The 12,662-nt window shown below is 33.9% G+C and overlaps 1 non-coding gene across 1 annotated transcript; it reads left to right on the forward strand.

Moving 5' to 3' along the window:
- Positions 1-6,323: 6,323 nt before the first annotated feature.
- On the forward strand, positions 6,324-6,430 carry LOC120257771. The gene has a single exon (XR_005535857.1). It is a non-coding gene; the product is annotated as a small nucleolar RNA R71 (small nucleolar RNA).
- The last annotated feature ends 6,232 nt before the right edge of the window (positions 6,431-12,662 follow it).

Raw genomic sequence — 12,662 nt, forward strand, 5'->3', positions numbered from 1 at the left:
TCATGATGCATCATCATAAAATAAGCAAGCACAGTCCGCTGTGTATATACGTACGTACGTTCATGCATGCATGCAGCATGACAGAGTACTTAATTATGAGTAATTACTAGCCCTACGTGCTTTCTATTATATATATATTAATTATATGTAAAGCTGGTGTGTTTGATCTCTAATATTGCTGCTAGCTAGTGATGATCGATGTGATGCACACTCTTGACTTAATTTCTGGTAGCTGCTTCTTGACTACTCATGCATGATGTTCCTTCTGATCTTCAACGCATCCGTTCACTCTTTACACTGTAAACATGACCCACATGTTTTCTTGCTGATCAGAAACAAATTAATAACAGTGGTAGTACGTACTACTACTATATTTGACTTCATAAAATAATTAAAAATTGTAAAGGGATTTTCATGATTTACATGTCTTCTTATGAATTTTAAAAATTATGCATTAATTATATAGACTGCAAATAAATAAAAAGCTATATATATATATATATATGCAACTGGAGAAGGGTGAGAATGCAGCGTAGATCCTAACTAGTTCTTTATTAATTTAATTACTTGAGTTCATCTTTGAAGTCTTGACTCTTTTTCTCTCAACATAAAAAGTTTGTAGCCATTGATCTATAAATTCAAATATCGATCACCAAAAAAATATTATGCCTTCATCACATTAAGTTTTGATGTTTTATTTTTTTAAGAAAATATTTTTAAAATTTATAAAATGGAAAAATTAGGTAAATATGGAATAATAAATTAGTGGTTTATCTATTTTTTAAAATAAAAAATAATTAATTAAAATATTATTTTATTTTTTATGTTATTATTATTATTTTTATTTTTAAGATTGTGTCTGTTTGTTTAATGATGCAATACATTTATGTACTATTTTCTCCACATCATTGAAACCATCTAAGATCAGTTTATTATTTTATATATTATAATGTACTCATCAAAATACGATTGCAGATAATCATAACACAAAATTAACTTAAATTAATTTTTAACTAACTATTTACAAAATAGCTCATACGTACACAAGCTCACGGTTCATGTATCGCTCAAATCTATACCCTATATATGTATATATATATATATTATATAGATATGGAACAAGCTTTTTACTTGTTAATTAACAGTGATATGTGAATTGTAGGATGCCCAAAGACCAAACATGATAGTGAAGGTGCATGATGTGTTTATGTAAATTTTTTTAATAAAAAGGGATAAATCAGACTAAAGTTTGCAAAAATAAATAAATAAAAACACTAAGAGCCACAACAAAGAAAACAAGTGCAGAAAAAAAAAATCAAGTTGTTTTCTCAATAATTAACATCACTAGAGTTTAGTGAGCGTTGCACTATTAATTGCAGATTATAGAATTAAAGATGTGTTTGATGATTCACGCATGTCCACTCTTTCAACTTGGTTTTTATGGTGTTTGAAAGATACAATAACCGAGTAAAAAACATATCATTAACTAATTAAAGTATATGATATTGGAAAGGATTATTGGGGGAAAATATATATATATATATATATAATGATGGTGTTCCCGGAAAAACATATCATTAACTAATTAAAGATTCTGATCATGCTTTTGTTTTCCCGGAAAAATGAGTCACCATGAGAGATAGAGCATGAGGTTAATTAGAGTGATAATGTAGTTGATAATTCTTTGAATTCTTTAAACAAATGGACATATTAAAAGTAGATGAACAGCATATTCTTCATGATTGATAGCAAAGGAAATTAATAAGAGATGGTATGAGAATACTATTGTCTAATGCTCGTAGATACAAGAAATATATAGTCCCTCTATATATGTTAGAAGTTTGAAGACAATCAAATTTCAGTGATGATGAATCTTTTGTATACAATAAAAGAACAAAAGCAGATCAAAAAGGAGTTAATTAGGACAATTATGATGCAAAAGTGTCTAAATAATTTTTGAACAACTTCACAAATTTGATTTTATATTTGTTTTACTGAGAGTTTTTGAAGAATGGTAAAAAATCATTTATTTATTTATTAAGGTAGGATAACAAACACCAATTATTACTGGTGTACATAGTTGAGAAAATTAATTACCACACATCTTCACTTTTATTGAAATTGGGGAACGGAGCCTTGAGAAATCAAACTCATCTCTCAAGGGACCTGATCGAGATACCGTTGGGCTACTTGTACTTTGGTTCGTAAGACATACTTTGGATATTGGTGGTGTTCAAAAACTTGTTGATTATGATTTATATAACGCAAGTATACGCTATCGCAAACAAGTAATATAATGATAAGAGAGTATCGTTCCCACGAGGATTGAGCCTATTAATTACCAAAATTACTAACCCTAATTCTACTTGATTAATGAAATTGAAGAAGTTTAATTTAGAAAATCTAATTCAAGGACTAGAGAGAGAGAGAGAGATAAGGAGAAATCAATGTCGAGAGATTCTAGGGTTTCCGAGTTCACCTAGACTAATTCCACCTAGATCACCTAATTCAATCAATCAAGGTTTGTTTCTTATATTGTCATCAAATTTCTCTAAATTACATATTGATCTTTCTCAAGCATCAATAGCATATTCCACTAGATAAGTTAACATCATCTCTGAGATAACTGTGAACCTATGGAACTCATTAAGCTCTAGAAATTTATAATGATGCATACAACCTCATAAATATCTCTATCTTATGATGATTGTATAATATTTCAACCAAGACCTAATTCAATTATCACCTCTCGGTCTCAAATCAAATTAATAATCATGCAATTGGTGATCAAGCAATCACAAGCATTAAGCATAGATTAAAATATCCAACATAGTCTTGAAACAAGCATCAATTAAATTAAACAAAGATGAATCTAGGGTTTCATAGTCTGGCTACATCGTAGCCCTAGAAAAAGTATTTAGAACATAATGATTGCAAAGTTCGACATATTAACAAGGTTCATAATAAAATAAACAAAGAAAAACTAAAAACTAAAGCCTGGCAATGAATCCGCGCCGAAACTTCACTCCCGATCTCTTGATCTACGAAATTCTCTTCCCTTTTCGTCTCAACCCTAGCCCCTTTTATAACATAAAAATCGGGGTAGCGCCTAGGCGCTATACTTTCTGTTTTGCACCTCTTGATGTTGTAGCGCCTAAGCGCTGCATGCTAGCGCCTAGGCGCTAGATTTTTTGTTTTGCTCTTCTTCCTCCAATTTTGTGCCTTTTACATGTTCTTCCTTCAAATCATTTTCTTTCTTTCCTACAATGCAATAACAATAAGATTAGGAGTAAAATTGGTTCAAAATAATTCAAATTTAATTCATTATGAGTTAAAGAAGGTCTATATATTAAGTGCAAATTATACTCATCAAATACCCCCAAACTTAGAGTTTTGTTCGCCCTTCGAACAAAAAGAAAGAGAAAGAAAAAATATCATGAAAACAATGAAATGTGACTAATAAAGAACATAAGTGAAACTCCGTCCCTCAAAGTTGGATTTTTCAAACCCATAAAAAGAAATTTTAAGCACGGTCTACAATTTCAACTAGAGAGCAAATCTTACTCCATTTAAGGTTCCATGTGTGTGTGTGTGTGTCCAGTCTTTGCTACTTCGCTATCCTTGAACTCTTGTTCGTTTATGCAAAAATAAGAACCCACCTAACCGCTAATTGAAACCCCAAACTTATTTACTTAAATATTTTTCATCATTTTTCTTTTTCTTTTTTTTTTAATTCCATCATCATTTTTCTTAAACGAGTAGCTTTTCACACATCCTTTGAGGTAGCTCCTTTCTCCCAATAGGGCATACTTAGTATCCGACTTTTCAGAAGTGGCTTCACACATCAAAGGTGGTAGCTCTTTTTTTTTTTTTTAATCAAATGACCTAACTAACTAATTCTAGGGTCTTTCAAGGCTTTAGTAAGCTCCTAATTTGCATAAATGATTTCTAAGTATTTGGACAACTTAGTAAGCATAACTGGGTGTGCTAAGAGTGTAAAGGAACCAAAAATAAAGCAACACAAGCACTATAGTCAAAAGAGAGACACATCTATTGTTTTTCATGGATTAGAAAAACCACTAGAATTTTTATCATCGGCCATCATTGTTCCATAAACCAAATAATTTTTTTTTTATTTTTTTTTTTATAAACACCACCAAATACCCCCAAACTTAGAAGAAGACATTGTCCTCAATGTAAGCAAAGAGAAATAAATAAATAAATAAAAGGCATAAAATAAGAATAAAAACTCCCCTGAATGTCTTGACTTTTATCTCTTCACTATCATCCTTTGGTGGTGGGTGTTTTTGGAAGGTTGGAGCTTATGGGAGCTGAATTATAAATAAGATAAAATAAGATAAGAAAAATAAAATAAAATAAAATGTTAAAAATGCATGGGTTGCCTCCCAGCTAGCGCTTTGTTTAACGTCCTCAGCTCGACGACTCCTTTGTTATGGTGGGTTCAAGATGATTTTCTTTTTACCCTTGTCAAAGCTCCACCCAAAATATGGCTTCATCCGCTGCCCATTAATTTTGAGAGTTCCTTTCTCTGAATGAGTGACTTCCGCAACACCATATCGTAACATCTTATTGATTGTGAATGGTCCACACCACTTCATCTTGAATTTTCCATGCCTAGCCTTTGTTTGCTTTTTATTAGTTATGTCATCTTTATAAGCTTCAATTCGAAACTCATCGAACTCATTTAATTGCAAAAAGATTTTTTTCTCATCAATCGAAAAGCAACATTCACTTGCTTGAGGATATTTTTATAGCATCAAAAAACGTTAAAAGTCACTTCTTCTTCTTGGACCCGAAGACGTAATTCTCCTTTTTGCACATCAATAATCGCTCTCCCAGTAGCCAAAAATGGTCTACCTAGTATAATTGGTATGTCTTTGTCTTCTTCTATGTCAAGTATAATGAAATCAGCTGGAAATATGAACTTATCTATCTTGACAAGGACATCTTCAATTACTCCCCTGGGGTGCTTCAATGAACGATCTGCTAGTTGCAATGTGGATCTGTAGTAGGCCGCGCTTCTCCCAAGTTAAGCTTCTTGAAGATTGATAAGGGCATTAAATTGATACTTGCTCCCAAATCACATAATGCCCTCTCAAACACCACATTCTAATCGAGCATGGATGGTAAAACTACCTGGATCCTTGAGTTTGGGTGGCAACTTCTTTTTTGCAAGATTGCTACTGCATTCTTCAAAGAAGTGTGACCTGCCCTCATAATCCTTAAGCTTCCTTTTGTTTGAAAGAATTTCTTTCATGAACTTCACATAGTCTCGAGCATTTGTTCAAGAGCTTCAAAGAATGGGATATTAATGTGAAGCTTCTTGAATACATCTAAGAATTTAGCAAACCAGCCGGGTCAAGTTTATTCTTCTTCAGCTACTGAGGAAAGGGATTCTTGTAAATCTATCTCTGAGATAATGGTGCTTCAATCTGAGCTTCGTGATTTATTGTGTTCACGGTTATCTTGATCATGCTTCTGATCTACAAACTCAGACTTTTTCTCTGGCATCTTCAATTCCTTTCCACTCCTCAAAGTAATTGCACTACATTGTTCATTGCCACTCATTCTTGGATTTGCCTCAGATGTGCTAGGCAAGTTTCCTTGTTGTCTCTCCGCTAGCATACCTCGCCATTTGACTTAACCCGAACCTCCAAATTCTCGACTTTGTGTAGCATCGATTTTGCGAGTGCTAGTGCGAGTTTCATTCATGAACTCGCGCTTGAGTTGTAGCTAACTGAGCCAATGCTTCCTCCAGATTTATTTTCTTCTCTTGTGGTGGGTTGCTCTGTTCCTGCATGGTTGAGTTATTTTTCCAAGATAGGTTAGGATGATTCCGCCATCCTGGATTATACCTATTGGAGTAGGGGGTTATCTTTGTTGCTCGCTGAAATTCCCCACATATTGAGCTTGCTCTCATCGCCATCATTTGCGTAAAAAGAATTACCACCTGGACATTCAAAGCTTTGATGAGGCCCATTACACATTCTCACAAGCCGTAGATGTAGTTCTTTATCGCATTTGCTAGCAAATTATTATTCTCAGAATCGCTTTGAGAGAGCTGCTATTTGGGTTGAAAGGTTGGTAATAGCATCTATCTCATGTACTCCACCCACCTTCCTTGGCATGTTTCGCTCATTAGGCCATTGATAGTTGTTAGCGTACCATATCTTCTAGCAATTCATATGCCCTCATCAATAGTTTTTTTCATTAAAGCTCCACCGCAGATGCATCCACTAGTGTTCTCGATGGTGCCGCTTCGTGCCTTGGTAAAAGTTTTTTGAATCGCATCCATTTCTCGCAACCCATGATGTGGACATTTCCTTAATAATTCCTTGTATCTTTCCCATGCCTCATATAAAGTTTCACCTTCATATTGAGTAAAATTGTTGATTTCAATCCGCATCTTTGCTGTTTTGGCTGGTGGAAAGAATTTGGCAAGGAATTTCCGAACAAGATCATCCCATGTCACAATGGAATCAGTGGCAATGAATTCAACCAGCTTCTTGCTTTATCTCTTAGAGAGAAAGGAAATAGACGTAAGTGAACCGCTTTCATCGTCCACTCCATTATATTTTAAATGTATCACAAACTTCAAGAAAGTTCGCGATATGAAGATCGGGGTCTTCATTAGGTAGCCCATCGAATCGAATTGCTTGAATCATTTGAAGAGTCACCGGCCTACCAAAGTTGTTCGCCTGAATGATCGCCGCTTAATCGCAGTTGAATGCCGCTTGATGGCATCGGATAATCACGCAAAAACCATTGGTTGATCGACCACCATTGGATTATTAAATACTTGCTCATTTTGTCGGTGCATTGTCCCCAACTCTTGCTTCCTCAGGATTATCCATAGCTTCTGGCGATTGATTATTTGTAAGTCTTTTTCTCCTTCCCTGCTCCTCGCGACACGTACGCTCTATTTCGTAGTCAAAAAGGTATGAGACTTTCAAGATCAAATTTTTCGCATTCAATTTTCAACAATTTTGATTAAAAATAGAGAGAAAAACAAAATCAAGAACAATGAATTATGAAGCAAAAACTAGAGTCTTGATATTAATAAAGAACACAATCCCTAGCAACGCGCCAAAAAACTTGTTGATTATGATTTATATAACGCAAGTATACGCTTATCGCAAAACAAGTAATATAATGATAAGAGAGTATCGTTCCCACGAGGATTGAGCCTATTAATTACCAAAAATTACTAACCCTAATTCTACTTGATTAATGAAATTGAAGAAGTTTAATTTAGAAAAATCTAATTCAAGGACTAGAGAGAGAGAGAGAGATAAGGAGAAATCAATGTCGAGAGATTCTAGGGTTTCCCGAGTTCACCCTAGACTAATTCCACCTAGATCACCTAATTCAATCAATCAAGGTTTGTTTCTTATATTGTCATCAAATTTCTCAAATTATATATTGATCTTTCTCAAGCATCAATAGCATATTCCACTAGATAAGTTAACATCATCTCTCGAGATAACTCGTGAACCCATGGAACTCATTAAGCTCTAGAAATTTATAATGATGCATACAACCCTCATAAATATCTCTATCTTATGATGATTGTATAATATTTCAACCAAGACCTAATTCAATTATCACCTCCTCGGTCTCAAATCAAATTAATAATCATGCAATTGGTGATCAAGCAATCACAAGCATTAAGCATAGATTAAAAATATCCAACATAGTCTTGAAACAAGCATCAATTAAATTAAACAAAGATGAATCTAGGGTTTCATAGTCTGGCTACATCGTAGCCCTAGAAAAAGTATTTAGAACATAATGATTGCAAAGTTCGACATATTAACAAGGTTCATAATAAAATAAACAAAGAAAAACTAAAAACTAAAGCCTGGCAATGAATCCGCGCCGAAACTTCACTCCCGATCTCTTGATCTACGAAATTCTCTTCCCTTTTCGTCCTCAACCCCTAGCCCCTTTTATAACATAAAAATCGGGGTAGCGCCTAGGCGCTATACTTTCTGTTTTGCACCTCTTGATGTTGTAGCGCCTAAGCGCTGCATGCTAGCGCCTAGGCGCTAGATTTTCTGTTTTGCTCTTCTTCCTCCAATTTTGTGCCTTTTACATGTTCTTCCTTCAAATCATTTTCTTTCTTTCCTACAATGCAATAACAATAAGATTAGGAGTAAAATTGGTTCAAAATAATTCAAATTTAATTCATTATGAGTTAAAGAAGGTCTATATATTAAGTGCAAATTATACTCATCAAATATAAATTCCAAGAGTTTATATACATAAGCCCCAACTTGCATGGTTGACAAATATTAATGGAAGATCTTTTGTGAAAATTTTAACAATTATTCTTTTAATTGAGTTTAAAGTTTCTAGCTTGTTTCATATGGCTAGCTATGCTTGAGATTAATATCGCTAAAACGGACATGCTACCTAACTTAAATGTTATGCAAGGCATGATGAGGAACGAGGAAGGAGGTGCATCATCTTACTCATACGCATGGGAATACTGCATGGGGATGCTGATCAATACAATTAAGCAAATGAATATATATTAATCCTAATTAATTAGCTAATTAACTAAAAGATTAAGAGAGTTTGTCACTTTCTTTTTTTTAATTTTCTTCACTTCTTTAATTTGTCTAGTGGTAGAATAGTACCCCTGCCATGTCCCTTTGTTGTGGATAAGATTTACAAATAAAAATTAAAAAACAAAGTGACTCATGGAGTAGCTAGTATTAGGCATGGTAATTAGTGAATTAACTCGTAGTAAACCATGCAGTTGGAAGTTTAATATACATATATATATATATATATACACACACACATGTGATCATTGTCTATCATCTATAAATAGAAGCCAAAGGAAAGAGCGGTAGTGCATATATACCACACTTTCACCACTCGTGATCGGATCACATTCATATAATGGCTATTATCCAAAGAGCACTAAATAGTTCTTTTCCGGCTCATCATGGTCCTCTGTAGTTGTTGCGGCTCCTCTTTGCCGCAGGGCTAACTCCGGACTTTCACTCCCGGGACTCCCTCAAGTCCGGGAATATCCGGGGCGTCCCAAAAATCGGTGGCTCGATCAAAATGCTACGCCACTTAACAGTAGTGACTGGGCAATCTTGTCATATATAAAACCCGACGGGAAACCCTTATGGAGTAGCCAGATCGAGTTAGGACAAGGCCCGAAAGTGACGGCAATCTTGTCATATATAAACCCGACTAGCAAACCCTTATGGAGTAGCCGATCGAAAGTTAGGACAAGGCCACCACGCCCTCCTCCTTCGGAAAGATCGTAACGTTGTCATCTATGGCAACGCACGCTGGGCCACCAACACTTATAATCGTGAGAAATAAAAACTGTGCCTAAAACCGTGACAAAATAACCGCGATAAAAATCGTAGCCTATAACCGCGACAAATTTGTCACTTGCTTTTATTATTCTCAGCGACAAATTATATTTGTCACGCATGCTATAGGCACGTGCTACTATTCGGCCAAAACTGCGGTTAAAATCAATTTGTCACGGTTTTTTGGCTTAATTCCGTGCCAAAATTGCCGTGCCAAATTCATGTTTTTCTTATGGTGAATATTCACCATAAGACTACCATACATACGTACATATATACATTCATATATATATATATGTGTGTGTATGTATGTGTGTATGTGTGTATATATCCTTGATATATATATATATTAATATCAATGTTGTCGCATCCCTGATCGGGCCCTACCGGGTTCAACCGAAAAACTCCGGAACCTGCCATGTGGGTCGATCCCGGCATACCCCCATCGAACCTGGTATGGAAAAACCCTCCAGTTAACCCTAGAACCCCAAGGCTCAATCGGAACTGGGCTGACCCTACTGGTCAATCGGGTCACAATATTAGAGTTTTTTACAATATTTAATAATTTATTATTATTTTCTCATTAGAAAACTACAAAATCATGTATATTTATTAATATTATTTTTTAGTTTATAATCAATAAATGGAATTACAATATATATATATATCATAAACATACCAACAAAAAAATTAGCATTTAAAAATAAATTTATTAATATGTTATGTAAATACTAAATACTTTCTAAAATTTAATTTATTAAAAAAATAAAACAATAAATTAGTGTAATTTTATCATAAAATATAAAAATAAAATATTCTAACTAAATAAAAAATATAAGAAAATTTAAAACAAAACAAAATCTCAATTGAAATTGGGTAAGTTACATAATTTATTGATAAAATGTATTATCCATATAAAAGATAAGAATTAGTAAATTAAATTTCTTATCTATTGTGACAAAATTAACCAATAAACAAACAAATAAATAAAAAATACCGAGAGAAGTTCAATAATTATATATTAATATATTAAATTTGTAAATGTTTAAAAAAATTTAAAAATAAATGACATAATTAGAAAACACTAGTGCATATAAGGTCATTTATCAATTTAAATATCAAATTTGAGTAATTTTTTATATTATAATTATAGTTTTAATATTATATTTGTTCATTATTAATTATTATAATATTTTTATTTTATTATCGACCCCTGAGCTCAACTCCCCTTGCTCAATCTTGGCCGAACCTCATTGACCCCCGACCTCTACTTAATCGCACAACGCCCGGCTCGGTCCCCGACAACTTTGATTAATATATATATAGCTTTGCATGGTAATGATACTAGAGAAGAAGGTAAGGCTAGTCGCAGGCTTTTCGATGCTTGTCAATAACTGATCTTGCCTGACCATGAAATAAGCGCAATCTGCGCTGTACTACGTTCATGCATGAGAGAGTTATGAGTTATAATTAGCAGTGCATAAATGGTTTGTATTATGTGTGTATATATATATAAGGCAGTTGTGTTTTATTACTGATGTCGTGGTATGTAATAAAAGCATGTTGCTTGTGCGAAGGGTATCATGCAGTGATGAATATGTGATGCAGTCTTGCCTTAATTTCTGCTGCTTCTTAGACTGCTCATGCTTCTTAGACTGCAGTCTTGCTCAGAAGCATTAATAATAATAATAATAATAATAATAATAATAATAGCATAGCAGCAGGAGTGTTATAGTACTATTAATTATGGCTTTATAAAATAACAAAAATTATAAATTATGAATGAAACGGTATGAATTTTAAAAGATATATAAGTCTTGTTTGACTGGCTTTATCAAAAATACTTTTTTAGCTTTAAGAAAAGTGCTTTTGAAAAAGTCGCTTTCTGTAGCAGCTAAGACTTTTCAGATTTCAGTCAGATCACTTTTACGTAGATAGGTTCAGAAAATAAGTCTTAAAAATAGCTTTTTCATGTTCGGTCACGACTCACTTTCGAATAAAGTTCTGTTTTCACCTTTTTACACCTATGCTTTTTCCGTAAGTTCAACACAAACAATATTTTAAAACTCTGACGCTTTTAACTTATAAAAAGACTTCCTGCTTTTCCAAAGTTCAATCCAAACGTGCCATATTCAAGCAGTGAGAGTTGTGTTGCATTGGTCCTGGGGTCATCAATTGAAGTGGGTCCCGATTCATCCTTAATTACTTTTCTCGTCTCAACTAAAGAAAATTATTCCCACTTATCCATAAATTCAAATCCTATAATAATAATAATAATAATAATAATAACAATAAATGCCAGCATTACTTTAAATTGTGATATTTTATTTTTTAAGAAAATATGCTCAAATAATTGGATAAGCACTCTATAAATAAATATTATAGATGGATAAGAAATATATATTATTGTATTGTTCTTATATATATATTGATCATGTATCACAAATTTGATCCTGCCATAAGCCATATATTTATACATATATATAATGACTTTGATCATGGTATCAAAAAATGGTATTGGATTGAAATATTGCACACCTTTGTCTTAAATGCTTTGTATTTACTTAATCTTATTTTCTTCTTTTTTGAGTTTGTGTCTGGTTTGTTTAATGATGCAATTAATTTATGTATTGCATTCTCTTGATGATTAAAGCTATCTGAGATGGGTTTATTAATTGTTTAATATATTATAATATATTCATCAAATTTTATGAGATTGCAGATAATCACTTCACAAAATTTAAATGAACCCCTCTCTTAAACGTCGACGCTCACCGGACAGTGCAGAGGCTTGTAAAAGATGCTTGAGATCAGGCCATTCAGCGGACGAATGCAGGCACCTCCTAACCTGTAGAAGATGTCGAGGCGCTGGACACTTCGCTGCCAGATGCCCGCAGCGACCCCTTTCCAAGAGCTCCAAGCACACTTCTTCTCAACCGATCAAACCCTCTTCTTCGAGAGTTGTCAACCCCAAACCCACTAGACCTCTCCTTCATATCCCCTTTCTCCTCCAAAACCTCATCGAACTCCTTAAGAGTCTCCCTTCCTATATCTGAAGCAATCATCAAATCGAAGAGGATCTTAGGAAGATGGTTATCATTCGGGTGATTTCAGTAACGCCACTGCTCACCCCTTCACCGCTTTGCCACCGCAACTTCCCTCCAATCATTGTGAGTGCATCACTCCCTTCGCTAACGACTTCATCCTCTCAATGGATTCCTCGAGGGTAGCTACTTCGGTAGTGAAGAAGAATCAGATTACACTTAAGACCAACCATGGCCCTTACACTGTGAGTTTCTC

Source organism: Dioscorea cayenensis, chromosome 3 (assembly GCF_009730915.1).
Source record: "Dioscorea cayenensis subsp. rotundata cultivar TDr96_F1 chromosome 3, TDr96_F1_v2_PseudoChromosome.rev07_lg8_w22 25.fasta, whole genome shotgun sequence".
Lineage (NCBI taxonomy): Eukaryota > Viridiplantae > Streptophyta > Magnoliopsida > Dioscoreales > Dioscoreaceae > Dioscorea > Dioscorea cayenensis.